This window comes from Alosa pseudoharengus, unplaced genomic scaffold (genome assembly GCF_046254945.1).
Source record: "Alosa pseudoharengus isolate Yale_2024_CS ecotype anadromous, Long Island Sound unplaced genomic scaffold, YU_APseudo_1.1 YU_APseudo_1.1_scf_2, whole genome shotgun sequence".
NCBI classification, from domain to species: Eukaryota; Metazoa; Chordata; class Actinopteri; order Clupeiformes; family Clupeidae; genus Alosa; species Alosa pseudoharengus.
This window is the reverse complement of record NW_027468663.1, coordinates 2,991,349-3,006,804: the sequence shown is the minus strand read 5'-3', so window position 1 is coordinate 3,006,804 and position 15,456 is coordinate 2,991,349.

Here is a 15,456-nt window from a genome sequence, read left to right as displayed (position 1 = left end):
CTGCTGCAGGACACCCACAATGCAACTACTGTACAGAATAATTCCAAAATAAAAGTCTTGACCCATTTAGCAGGATTTAACAATAACTATATGGAGCACTTTATTAACACCGTTACATACACCCCCCTTAAATACTGCTAAATTGGGGACGTACCATAAAGAGAATATCAAGGAAAAAAAAGAGAGAGAAGAGAGAGAGAAAAAAAATGTGGTCATTCGCCTGTATGAAGAGAAGAAGAAACTAGTATTTCACTAAAGAGTATCAAAAGCTGTCGATCAAGAAATCCTCCAACTAGGGAGTACCTAAAGAATGGGATGGCGCCTTACCCCAGACTGAAAGTAGACTCTAGAGATGCCTGCTACACCTCAAATTCTGCTATAACACTACATATATCTGATACTTCTCTCTATTTGTGTCTTGTGTACTCTCAAAATGACTAAATCTAATACTAAAAGTTCAGCCTAAAACAAACTTTTAACTAGAGAAATAAAAGAATTTACTGTGGACTCAGGAGTGTCAAGAAGTTGTTCATTCATCTCACAAATGAGTCTTATAGGAGGTTTGACAGCCCTGCCTCGTCTGGTATGAGTAACTGTGTCGTCAAAACCCTGGGGTTGAGTGCATACAGAAGGCTCATCTGTGATGGTGTCTTCATGAGTGGATACTACTGGTTGGAGCTCAGCATCGTGTGAACCAAAGCCATTACTCGCAGGGAGAACATCACTGTTCTGCCTTCTCTCTTCATCTGCGACGCCACTAGCTGAGTCAACTAGTTCTGACAAACAATCAGACACATCTGGCGAGTCTGTGTTGGGAGTTTGACAATCCTCCACCTCGAAGTCAGCAGGGCTAGTGAGCACCCACTGTGAAGTCCAGTCAACACAGCCATCGTCCTCATCTGGAGGGATGATCTCAGGGACCGCCTCACCACTGTCACTGGAAGGGAGTTCTTGCATATCTCCAACAGGCAAAAAGTTCACAGGAAGCAGAAGATTTCTGTGGACTACCTTCACTCTGTCTGAGTTGACTTCTCTGATCTTGTAGACATTGATGTTGGGATTCACAGCCACGACCTCATATGGAAAAGACTCCCATTTGTCTGCTACCTTCCTCTTTCCTCTTTCACCTCTGTTTGCAATGAGCACTCTGTCACCGATGGCAAGTGGGGAGCCCTTGACTTTCCTGTTGTAGAGCCTGGCGTGTCGAGTCTGTTCTTTCTGACTGTGTTTCTGTGCTATCTGCACCGCCTCACGCAGGTCTTTCTTCAGGCGAGACACAAACTAATTGTGGTCCACCACTACACCATCAGAGAGGACATTTTGAAACAGGATGTCAACTGGGAGACGAGGGACTCTACCAAACATGAGATAGAAAGGTGCAAATCCTGTTGTCTCATGCTCTGTGCAGTTGTAACAGAAGGTGAGCAGCTGTAACATCTGAGGCCATCTGGCTTTTGACTTAGGCGGCAAAGTTCTGATCATAGATCCAAGGGTCCTGTTGAATCTTTCAACAACGCCGTTGCCCATGGGGTGGTATGGCGTCGTGTGTGACTTCTCGACACCTGACAGAGTCAACAGTTCCTTGATCAATTTGCTTTCGAAATTTGCACCTTGGTCAGAGTGAATTCTCTTGGGAAAGCCGTAAACGAGAAAGAAGTCATTCCAGAGTCTCCGAGCTACTTGCTTGGCAGATTGATTTTTGCATGGGAATGCATGGGCCATCTTAGAGAAGTGATCAGTCACGACGAGCACATCCATGGACTTCCCATCATTGACCTCCGCAGACCAAAAGTCGATGCAGATCAACTCCATCGGCTCTGATGTGCGGATACTCTCCAGCGGAGCACGAGCATTGGGCTCTGGTGTCTTCCCAACAACACAACGATGACAGTTCTTCACATGATCGTCAATGTCTCTCTTCATGCCAACCCAGAAGAATCTCTGTCTTGCAAGAGACAACGTTCGGCTTTTCCCCTGGTGACCAGCTGTATCATGAAGCCCTGTGAGAACTTGTGCTTTGAGAGAGTTCGGCACCACAAAGAGGAAAAGTCGTCTGTTCATGTTGTGGTCTCTTCTAACCTTGGACAGCACACCATCACGGATAACCAGCTTGTCCCAGTACTTCAGGAGCTGACGTACATTGGAGGGCTCATCTGCTCTTTCGCCATTAGAAGGCTTTCGACGTCTCTCAATGTAGTAGAGAACTCGGTTGATGGTTCCATCTTGTCCCTGCTGGTTCACAAGACTGCTGTGGGGAATGGAGTCAACATGCTGCAATTGAGGAACAGCTGGGTTCGCCCCCATGACTTCACTCAGGCCACCTGTAGAGTGTGCGTCCAAAACAGCTGAAATTTCTGGAGCTCCGACTGAACCACTGGCTGAGGCTTCAACACTGTGTGCGTCCTGTGGACCATTTCCTGATCTCAGGACCATCTGATGGTTGGTGGTGTACTTGAAAGCATGTTGAACAGTGTCATCAACAACACCACTGACATTCTTCAAAAGAGACAAGTATGGCTCTGTGACGAGACGGTGACTTATGCAAGACTGGACAAATGGCTCTCTGCTCAATGCATCAGCGACAACATTTCTGGGGCCTGGAACATACTTCAGATCAAAACTGTATGATGCGAGTTTAGCCACCCATCGCTGCTCACAAGCGTCTAGCCTAGGCTTTGTCAAGATGTACGTCAAAGGATTGTTGTCCGTCCAGGCTGTGAAGTGACGTCCTTTTAGCCAATGGCTGAACTTTTCGCAAACAGCCCACTTCAAAGCAAAGAATTCCAGTCTGTGAGCAGGGTAATTCATCTGAGAGCGAGAAAGCGTTCTGCTGGCAAAGGCTACTGGTCTTGCCACGTCTTCACCAGGAGGGACTTGAGATAGAACTGCCCCGACTCCATCAAAGGACGCATCTATGGCCAGAATGAAAGGTTGGTCAAAGGTGGGATGAGCCAAAGTTACATTCTGCAGCAGGTCTGACTTCAAGGTATCAAAAGCGGTCTGACATGCAGACGTCCAGTCAGAGGGAGCAAGTTTGGCATAGCTGATTCTCCTCCTAGGTTTTCTTCCCTTTCTCACATTAGTCTGCTTGCTGGAACCTGCAGTCAACTGGAAGAGCGGCTTGGCTTTGGCAGAACATCCCTGGATAAAGTGTTGGTAATACAGCACCATACCGAGGAACGACCTGATCTTCTTTGGACACGGGGTTTGTCCATCAATCTCCATAAGATCTGTTCTCTGGACTTTGCTGATGGCTTCGACTTTGCCAGGGTCTGTCTGGATTCCATCCTCACAGATGATGTGGCCAAGGAACTTTACGGATCGTCTCAGGAAGAAACACTTCTTAGGGGCCAGCTTCAGATTATGACTGGACAGACGGGAGAAGACCATTTCAAGGCGTTGGAGGGCCACAGACTCAGACGGCGCAAACACCATCAGATCGTCCAGGTAGCACAGAACACTACTGAAGTTCTCATCTCCAAAGATAGACATCATCATTCTCATGAATGTGGCTGGACTGTTGGAGAGACCCTGAGGGAGTCTGTTGTACTCGTGCAGGCCAAAGGGAGAAGAAAAAGCGGTGTATTTCTTGTGCTCTTCCTGTAGAGGCACATTATAATAGCCTGACGTCAGGTCCATAGTGGAGAAGAAGACGTTTCCACCCAGAGCAGCTAACACGTCAGACTGGTGCGGCAGCGGGTAAGCGTCTCTGACAGTTCGTGCATTAAGCCACCTGAAGTCAGTGCAGATCCTTAAATCGCCATTCTTCTTCCAGACCAACACAAGTGGAGATGCATAATCACTGTGTGACTTACTGATGATTCCTTTCTCCTCCATCTCGTTCAAAGCTGTTCTTAGTGAAGCATACTGGCTTGGTGGTATTCGCCTGTACGGCAAACGAAAGGGTCGGTCATCGGTCAAATGGATGCGATGGACAAAGTCTCTGGCTTCTCCACAGTCCATTTTGTCTCTTGAGAATATTGACTCATATCTCTCAATGACTTGAAGCAGCTCATCTTTCCAGTGTGCTGACACCTCACAAGACTCCAAGTCGACGTCGGGAAGATTCAGGTTGCGCAGGACATGTTTAATCTCGTCACTGGATCTGGGCGTTGAAGCGGGACAGGCATTTTCAGCACACTGTACATTTGACTTGATCTGTTCTGGTTGTGGTAGTTCTTCCACAGCGATACAAGGGGACACATCAGCTATCTTGGTGTTCTTTCTCAACACGACTCTGTGGTTGGTTGGATTGATGACTTTCAGCGGAACAGAACCATCTCCCCAAAGCGGTGTGATTACTCTGCCAACCATTATCTGCTTTGGTCTTGACCTTGACTTTGTCGGCTCAACGATGACTGTGCTGCCCACAGACAACACTGAAGACACGGGTAGCTTTCCCCAAACCAGGTGTTCTGTCTGCGGCTCTAATGTCACACTTCTCTGGAGCTTCACAGTGCCTACTCTCTCTGGCACAGACTCACCTCTCCACCTCTCAGTGTTGGAGAAAAGGGACAAAAACTCGTGACACTCATCACTCTGGATATGGCTGGGCGTGGACATGAGTCTCCAGTAGCCAGTCGTCCCTTTCAGCTGTGTCAAGAGTCTCTTGATGGCGTTGGTGCCCAGGATCATCTCCTCAGTCTGACCTGGCACAACTAGAGTAGGGACCGTCATGGAACAACCATACATCGACACTTGAAGGTCATAAATCGCTGTGGGACTGACACGATGGCCTCCACAGCCAACAATAACAATGTTGTGCGCTGACTGCTTTGCTATATCTGGAATGCATCCCAATACACTAGCTTCAGCAAACTCGCTAAGAGTACATGCCATGGATCCACTATCAATAAGGGCTTTAAAAGTGGGGCCATTCTCAATTGAAACTGATGTGTAAAACAGACTATCTGATCTTGGAACTGTCTGTAAACTCTGAAAAATTACTGTCTTGTCTGAAGAAATATCACTACTGTACAGCTGACTTAAAGATTCATAATCTGAAAAAGCTTCAAAACTAGAGGTGGGAGGCTCACTCTCAAGATCTACGTGGTCCTCCCCTACACGCAGATCAGTCAGTTTGACGGCTGGCTGATGGGTGTTGCACTCCCGCCTCTGTGTGGACATTTGTTCCGTGGGTGATCAGGCGAGAAACACTGGAAACACAGTCTGTTATCCCTACAGTGTGACAGAGCAGAATGAGAGGAGTCTTTACAGACTAAGCAAGGTGTGTCGTTAAGGCCCTGAATCCGAGGTAGGCCACTGGGCTTCCTACTAGTCGGTCTGGACTGGGCATTGCTCATGAGAACTTTCTCCAGCATACTAATCATCCTCTCCAGAGAAGAGTGATCTGTGGGTGCAGACTGTTGTGGAGACCGTGGGTTACACAGGGGCGCAGGGCTAGTAGCCACCTCTATCCTGTTCACAGCCACTTCCTTCTCCAGGACTGTCTTATCTTTCCTCTTCCCTGCTGCTCTGATGAATTTCTCTGAGTGGTATTCATTCAAGACTTCCTGCACCTCAGAAGCAGACCACTTATCAATGGTCTTAGAACGAAATGTGAGGGCCAAATCAGAGTTCGGGCAGTTCCGAATGAACATTCGTGTGACCTGATTCGTCTTCCTGTGGCTCAGGGAGAGTGGTGTAAAAGTCTTGCAAAGGGAGAGGTGAAAACTGCTGACAACTGAAATGCTTCCTCAAAAGACTGTACATTACATCTGGGTTACTCCTGATGTCGACTCCGCTAGATTTCATGCCCACTCTGACAACATCCTTGGCTATGCCTCTTAAGTGAATGAGAATCTCCTCACCTTGTTCCTCAGTCGGCAGGCCACCCTTCCTGATGAAGGTCCGCATGAGCTCAATCCACTCTTCAAGTGTAACAGAATCTGATGAGTCACCTCTGAAGGTAGGAGGATCTCTCACTTTCCTCTGACTCACTACGTGAAGCTGAGATGAACTAGATAAAAAGTCCTGAGCTGGAGTGTGACTGTCCTGTGTGTGTGTACTAGCTGTAGCTGCTGTTGGGCTAGGCCTGCTCAAGTGTGTGAGAATACTGTCTGCGAGCTGCTGACCTATGTGTTGCACAATGTTACCCATCTGACCTACAAGGTCAAGAGGAGTGGACGTGTACGGGAGCTGGTGTGTGGAGGAGCTATCCTGTTGTGTGGGAGCAGTGTGTGGTGAATCCCTAATGAGAGGAGGTAAAGCATGGGCTGCCATCCCTACGCTACAACCTACATCTGAGCTAAACTCTGGAAAAGGGATAGGCGCCCCCAATAAACCCCTACCCCGACCAACACTACCCGGAGTCTGGAAGTACTGAGATCTGGTAAACTGTGAGCTATCCATTACAATGAAAGAGCAATATAGAAAAGTAGAAAGTAGAAAAGTAGAAAGCAGAAAACCTATGTACACTATAATACAAATACTATCATCTCACATCACAATCATATAATTACATAATTCACATGCTGCAGGTATACTGAACCATATGCACTCAGCTGATGTTAAGCCAAAAGAGGACAACAGGCCCACCGGTCCGAAGAGGCGTTGATCGGCGACCAACTGGAGAACACGGGGTCACGGCACCACTGTAACTTGCGTTGTGTTTTACTGGTGTATTACTCGGAAACGATGATGGTAGATGAAGCAGGTTTATTTGTCTGCATGGGTGAGGAAATACAACATGAGGGAAGACAGTGAGATCTGGTCCGCCTGCAGCAGTTAACTTCCCTTCTGCTCTCAGACACAATCCTATTACTACACTAAGTATCTAAGCATATGGTTATTTCATTTCAGGTCCAGTATGAGGTGAGGTGTGTCAATAAAATAATACAAAATAAATTCCAAAAGGGAATAATGTGGCATAAAAACATAAGTGTGAATGTGTAAATGTATGTAACTGTATAAGTAAACTACTTATATATCTAATCTGTTGAAATCTGTTACATTTCTAATTAGATCTAATTATATTCTTACATGGGGTGATCATCCAGTATGATAAAATAAATATAAACAGTAGAATATGCACACATTCAATCAGAGAGTGAATTCGATATACCACATACAAATACAAACACTACTTCATCTATTTTCATTAGTAAACACGCAAAACAGCGCTCATAAAAAGGTAAACACTCCACTCTTGTGGTGATACAGCGGTACTGCATTTAGAACGCTACAAAGACGTTAACGGCTAGTCATTCTACCTCGCGAATGCTAGCCATGCTACGAGTGAAACATAAAACATTCACGAAACATAAAATCAAAACAATAAACACAATAGGTTACCTGCATGGGTCAGGAAATACAACATGAGGGAAGACAGTGAGATCTGGTCCGCCTGAACAAAATAAATGTGATATTAAAATTTGCACTAAAGCCATACGATCGTGCTTCAAGGTCAAACGAAAATACAAAACCAAATAAAAGTTACAAGACAATACAAAACATCGCTGAAACGCGAGTTATGTGGATGAACATACATAATGATTTTAACAATAGATATAGGACATATATAATACAATTTATAACACTTTTAATGACTTTTAATGCGGACCCTCATTTGCCCAGCTTACCTGCAGCAGTTAACTTCCCTTCTGCTGCAGGACACCCACAATGCAACTACTGTACAGAATAATTCCAAAATAAAAGTCTTGACCCATTTAGCAGGATTTAACAATAACTATATGGAGCACTTTATTAACACCGTTACACTGTGACAAACTCAGAACGCATCATTGCTTTAGTTTAGACTTAAAACGTTGTATTTATGAAGTTAATCTGTATTGTGTGCTATTAATATATTTCTCTCAACAGAAAGAAGTGAGTTGAGGTGTCACTTGTTGGAGGCAGGATTTTCTGCAGGAGTGGAGTGTGAGTTGAGGGAGTGTGAGTCTCATTCAGGCAAGTAAAAATCTATGCATGATATAATACTGCTGCGGTTAGTATTAGCCATTATTCACTCTTAATATCTTAAATTGTGATTTACATGGTGACCTTGCAGTGGGTAGTGGACAGTTGAGGATAGATTAAAGGGTTTCTTATTCATTACAAGTTGAATAAGTAAATACATTCTCTGAATCACCACATCTGCCTGTAAAACTGCCTGAAACACCACATCTGCCTGTAAAGGTGACCCAATACTTTTGGCAATTTAGTGTACATGTGGAGGAGTCATGTGAGCCACAGAGTGTTGAAGCTACTGAGCTGAGACCGTTCTTGTACAGACTAAGTCAGGTGTGCTTGCTCACTTTTTTGTAGGAAGATAGACCTTCAGTTTTTCTGACTCTCTTTCTCACACACACACATATTCATAAGCATATACAGCACAAATTCTCACACTCAGTAGCTTCAACACTCAGTAGCTTCAACACTCTGTGGCTCACATGACTCCTCCACATGTACACTAAATTGCCAAAAGTATTGGGTCACCTGCCTTGATGTGCATATGAACTTAAGTGACATCCCATTCTTAATCCATAGGGTTTCATATGACGTCGGTCCACCCTTTGCATCTATAACAGCTTCAACTCTTGGGAAGGCTTCCCACAAGGTTTAGGAGTGTGTTTATGGGAATGTTTGACCATTCTTCCACAAGCGCATTTGTCAGGTCACACACTGATGTTGGATGAGGAGACTGGCTCTCAGTCTCCACTCTAATTCCTCCCAAAGGTGTTCTCCTGGGTTGAGGTCAGGACTCTGTGCAGGCCAGTCAAGTTCAGCCACACCAAACTCTGTCATCCATGTCCATGTTGGAACATGAAGGGGCCATTCCCAAACTGTTTCCAAAGTTGGGAGTATGGAATTGTCTCAAAAACTCTCGCACCAGTGCACAAAGCAACCAACTTTGGAAACAGTTTGGGAATGGCCCCTTCATGTTCCAACATGACCGTGCACCAGTGCACAAAGCAAGGTCCATAAAGACATGGATGACAGAGTTTAGTGTGGCTGAACTTGACTGACCTGCACAGAGTCCTGACCTCAACCCAGGAGAACACCTTTGGGAGGAATTAGAGCTCAGACTGAGAGCCAGTCTCCTCATCCAACATCAGTGTGTGACCTAACAAATGCGCTTCTGGAAGAATGGTCAAAAATTCCTATAAACACCCTCCTAAACCTTGTGGAGCCTTTCCAGAAGAGTTGAAGCTATTATAGCTGCAAAGAGTGGACTGACGTCATATTAAACCCTATGGATTAAGAATGGGATGTCACTTAAGTTCATATGTGCATCAAGGCAGGTGACCCAATACTTTTGGCAATTTAGTGTATGCTCTTGTGTTTTCCTGAGACAGTTCATTGTTTATGAATATGGCTTCAGTATTGACACTATATTAAACTGTTAACAGAACCAAAGCATTGAGGAGAAACGTGACACTGTTATCCGCAGCCTCATTGTGTACCTGGGTGAGAAAGTGGAGGACCTTTTTGAAGATTGCCCGGTAAAGTATGATTACAGCTCACAATCAACTTAATGATTTACTTTCTGGACGTCATTATGAATGAGGAAATTCTGATTTGTCGCTCAATAGAATTGTCTTTTTTCTTGTAAATTGTATGCAGGAGGACTGCCGCAGTGATGCCAGGCAACATGTCCTCAAAATCCTGGTGGTTCATGGTGCAGAGGATCCAGCTGATGTGGCCATCTTTGTTGAAGGAAAGGAGATGATCGAAGGATGTGGATGCACCGCAAAAGCGTGCGCATTGCTTATGGGACTCATTTATGCCCTCAACCTTGCATATCCGCCAGCACTTCGATACACTTTTGAAGTTTTCCAAAAACTTTTCTTGGATTTGGATGGCATTAAGCTTTCCCCAAAAATACAAGCTTTAAAGTTGAAATTGCTGGCTTAAGTTTTTGTCAAATGCTTTTGGCTTCCCGTTGTGTTATGTTGTGTTGTGTTGTATGTTGTGTGTTTGTCTTTGAGAGCAAGATAATATTGACACAACCACATCTTTGCAATATTTTCCGACAAATTGAGTGTTTTATCTTTGATATGTTGTAATACTTGGAGACAAAAACATTGGGTAGGAGTGGCATTGATTGTTAATTTTACTGATGGTAAAACATACTGTCCTTTTAGGATTCTGGTTGTGTTAGTCTGTCGCTGTAAAACTTCACCTCCTGTTGTTTTTTTAGTTTTTTCCTTAAACATTTTGACAGGCAGTATGTATGGTCACCAGTGATATTTTTTTTTTTTTTTTTTGAATGAGCATTCAACAGTGTTTTACTTTTTCAATACAGTAAAAACATATCAGTGGGTACATGCAGTGTTGAGTTTCAGTGATGACTGCCCCGGCATTATTTGTTGCCACCCGCCCCAACGTTAAGTTCATATAATGTGTCAACATTGTGAGCATGGCTGTTTTGAGAAAATAAACAGTTAATTGCATTACATTTTAATTGTGTGGTATGTGGTAAAAGTATATTAACTGCATAAGGTTAAGATTTATCAAAAGAAAATAAGTAACATTGCAGAATTATAGTGAGTAAAACAACTTAATAAAACTAGGTAATTAAACATTTCAATCAGAAAAAATATAGTAAAATCTACTTATTCACTTCATAACAGTAAATATTACAGACATGTAAGATTTACTTAATATTTTGATAACTGATATTCCTGTATGAAAATAATTAAATAACATTTACATAATATCACAAATTTTAAGGTTAGTAGTAAGTACATTGTACTTGATACTGGTAAGTAAGTTATACTTGATATTACAGCATTAAAATTTACTTAGAAAGTTTGAGTGCAAATACTTACAAGGATTTTATTAAGTAAATTCTACAAGTCATTTCTTTCAGTGTGGGGGCGCCACAAGCAACATACAATATCAGTCACCGCAGACTGTTGTTATAATCAGGGCTTTGAACCGATTTTTTTCCCCAATCGGTTCGTTCCGAACAGAAACGGAATTATAACGTTTCCGGTTATGAGTTCCACCAATAAATTGACGTTCCCGAACCGGTTAGAACAAAAAAATACTGTTCCCGGAACGGTTAATTTCGTTCCTGTCAGCTGTTTAATGCTATAGAATTATGTCACATCGTTCTCATCCAGCTTAAACCAAATGTAATAATATTACAACCATTATTACATAATAATAATTATATTATTAATAATAATAATAATAATTAAATAGACCTACAATTATTTCAAATGTGTAGTTTATTGTTAAAAGAGAAAATTTCCACACAAACGTAACGACATTATTAAGACACATGGTTATGTCACTCGGGCAACAACAAATTAAAACTGTCGTCGGGGGAAAGGCCATCCAGTAGGCCTAATCAGGGGCGCCACACACCCATCACACCCCCCCCCCCCCCCCCCCCCCCCCCGCAAAAAAAATCACTCGTGAACAATATTTGTCCGTTTTATGTCCGTTTTAGGCCAGCGGGGGGGGGGGGGGGGGGGGGGGGGATTGGTAGGCCTACAGCGAATTTTCAAACCTGTACCAAAACACATACAACAAAAATACAAAATACAACAGAGAAATCATGAACTCAAAATGTCATTGTGGGGGAAAAAAAAAACAATGACTGCGTAACAGTGCAAATCAGACCTTTCAGAATAAGGATAATAGCCTAACCTAATAACAAGCCTTGCCAAAATTATGGGTCATTAAGTAAGAATACAAAATAATTGTTAGATTAAGTAGATTATGTTAAAACGACATGGACATTAGGCCGAACTTCCGACGTATTTTTTTTTGGACACGCGCTGGCTCTGCCTGCTGCGCTGCCTGCACATTCAATGTCCTCGGCTTCGCGAAATCAGTGCATATTCGCGCCTTATAGAACGTCAAAAAGAAACAAAGTAGCCGGGCTGCATCCAGACACTTAGCTGCCGTCGGGTGCTGCATGCAGTCGACTCAACCTCTCTACGGACAGTTTTTAATGTTTATCAGAAAATAACTACTCAGTATTCTGATTGAGTATAATTTTCGGGACAATTAGGGCAGGATTCGGGATTCGGGACAACTGCTTGGATATCGGGACTGTCGCGAATTTTTCGGGACGTCTGGTCACCCTACTGCATTGGTCAGCAAAAAAGTAGCCTACATAGCATAACAACATCCACATGCAATAATACAACGACAATGTCTACAATGACCTATTCATTTGGACAACTTGATACAGCCCTATACAGGCTAAAGTTACCTTTAGTTTTGTTCTAGCGTAACGTGACGTCTGGCTTTAGCGCAGTCTAACGTTCTGACAAGCACACCAATTGCCTACCTTGCCCATCTGGAATAACTCCTAGCTTTGCTGCCTCCATCCTTTCTGTTTTCGTTGTTTAAACTTGTGATATCCATGATGAGTATTGAGTTAGTGAATTAGCTCAACATTGTGTGCTGATAACCATATATAGATAGCCGAGTAAAAGAAAACAACAAGTAGCCTATTGCGTGTCTGCGTGCGTATTCTCTCTCCTGCTCAAACAAAATGCGTGCACGTTAATTTTGATAACGTGTTCACTAACTTTACGTAATAGATGGTAAATAGCCCAATGGCATGCAGCTAAAGGGATACTGTGCATATTTGGGAAGGTATGGTAGGCCAATTTGGTGTGAATAGACGCACACAAGGGAAATGTTGTTGTTGAGTAACGTTAGCTTGATGGTACGCACAGTGCAGTAGCCTACACCTGCAGGCGCGCCTGGGCCTAGGGGAGCGCGGGGCACAAAGTAACGCGGGGTTAAATGTAACACGGACTTTTTCCCTATTTGCAGGGGGTTGATCGAGGCATGCTATTGGTCAGTTAATCACATTACTATGAGACGGTATTCCACAAATTTTCAGTCAGTATGGACGTGTTTCCACGTAGATCTGCAGCAAAACGCCTTTTGAAGACATCAACTTAAATGTCTAGGTGGTACTTGTCTTTCCATTACTGAGTTGTGGGTGCAGCTCACTGACTCCAATCTTCTATCATCTTAATAACCGTCTTGTAGGGTAAAAATGAACACCGTTTTGAAACATGTAGCCAACTCATAGCAGGAGCTAGCTTATCTTATAACAAACGTGACCCAGCGGGGTTAGTTGTAACGCGCTGTTACAACTAAGCCACTCATACTGTACAATGATGTTGCAATACAAAAATATGCGCGTATTAGTGTTAGTTTAGTTAGTTTTTGTGATGTTTTGCATTTTGCCTCATGTGTTTTCAGGTTTGAGGGCTTTTCTTGGCAGGATTGACCTTGGTTAGACTCTTTGCTTCCTTTGGCGCATATTTCTCATGTTATTTCTCCGTATAGAAAATAAAGTCAATTTTCGACACACGTCTGTTGTTAGTTCATGACTTATGTATCATAAATAGTCAGATCCTATTCTATCATACACATTCAGATACATTTATTGAATTAATCTAATTAAAAACAGCCGTTTGGATGAGTGTTACAACTAACCCCGCATATGGGGCAGGTTGTAACATTTCACCTATCGCCACTCTCGGTGGAATTGTAAAAGAACAGTAGCTCCTACAAACAAACTTCCAGTGCATATGTGTAACAGAGATATGTATGTTGGTTGTTAAAAAGTATAACTAGTGAAACTCAAATGATTTTAGAATTATTTAGCCATAACCAAAAAGTGTTACTTTGTGCCCCGCGCTCCCCTAATGTTCGCTAGTCCATTATTAACGTGGAGTCGACAAATATAGCTATTGATATTGTGTTTGGAATGAGCGTTTTAATTAACGATGGATCGTAATTCACCTCTTATTTAAGATGTGGAGTGGAGACTTTGTAATCCATCGCTCTCTCTCCATAGACCTCTGAAGTTCGCCTACAAAAAAGATCCAAAACGGCCATCTTTGCCCATATAAGGAGATCCGGTTGTTAATTGAAGCTAACTACCTATGGCAAATTGCATTGCAAGTTAGCTCTGGAGTAGCAAAAATCTAAGTGTGCCGCCTTCAATTACCGGAGATCACAGTATCCACTCGAAGGCAGAGGACAAAAGTGTGTTCAGGAAAACGTCTGCATTTCAGACTTTTTCATCCCCACGAGACTTTAACAGGTGCGATTATTCAAAATCCCCATGTTATTTTCCCATAGGAAAAATCGCCAGATACCGGATGTCAAAGATGGCAGCTTTTTTGTAGGCGAACTTCAGAGGTCTATTCAGTCAGCGAATGTCTGATGTGATGTCACACAGGAAGTGAACCTCAGCCGTCATGGTAACGTGCGCAGGAAAATAATTACTTTTTTTTTTTAGTTAATTAGGCAACGAAAACTTTGAGGAACGAAATAAAACCGGTATTAACCGGTTACCATTATTTTAAATAAGTGTTCCTGTTCCAGAACATAAAAAATAATAACGTTTCCGGTTTCGTTTCTGTTCCCTGTAAAATACAAAAAGTTCCCGGTTTTCGTTCCTTGAACCGGTCCAAAGCCCTGGTTATAATCAGCAATATTGTGAGTGTGAAAACCATAGACTGTCTATGGTGAAAACTAATGACATTCTGTCCCTGTTAATGCTATTGTACCAGTATATCCTTCAATTCATTGAAGCCCTTTAAAGGTGTGATAAATGTTTTGGCGCACGCATTACCTCCAACTCTTGGGTCTGAGCCCCCCTGTCTTTCAAACCTAGTGACGCCCCTGCTCAGACCGCCAGTAATAAAATGCAATTTGTTATGCAGGAATAATAAAGAATGTGTGACAAACGGCATTGACGGTTCTGTTTAATTTACGTAGTAAAGTAGCCTAATAGTAAAGTTATTGGAGTTTAGCCGAAACGTCTGCTAAATACATTAACCACCATAGCAGAATCAATTAATTCACCTGCATGTTTGATGTAACATGGCCTAACAATGTCAAATGATAAAAGGTAAAACTTTATTTGGGTCGGTATATAAGCCCAGTAGAGTTGATGTATTCAAAAGTTTAAAAGCATTTATGAAATTTGCTGCCTATTACCAGATGGCCTGGGTCGCTTCCAGTGTAGCCTAGGCTACGTTATATGGCCTTTGGCCTATACCTACGGCCAAATTACAGCCGCGGGAATATCGTTTACCAAACCCGCTCCCACTCGTGTCATACAAGAACTAGACGTGTGCTGGGGAGTTTCTGTTTGTATACTTGAAATATGGATGATATCAGGTGCGTAAAAGACATTTGGATATTTTGTGTAACCTAGCCTACTGTTGGAAACAATAGGCTATGACCAAAATGAAGGATCTTCGACAGGAAGTTCCTAGTAGGTGGGAATTTTCAGATGGGAGTGGGTAGTCAGCGCCTTATATGGCTCTGCGGGGTAGTAATATTCAAATTTCCCTTATTTGTGACATCTCAATAAGGGAGATTTTTGACTGGCTCACAGAAGCGCATAGTTTCAGACATCAACCTTTCTCAACTAACCCGCAAAAACTCAACGCACGGTTTTGTTTCGTACCTGGAGTGTTTGTAGAAGCATTAGAGACTCAAATGGAAGTACAAAAG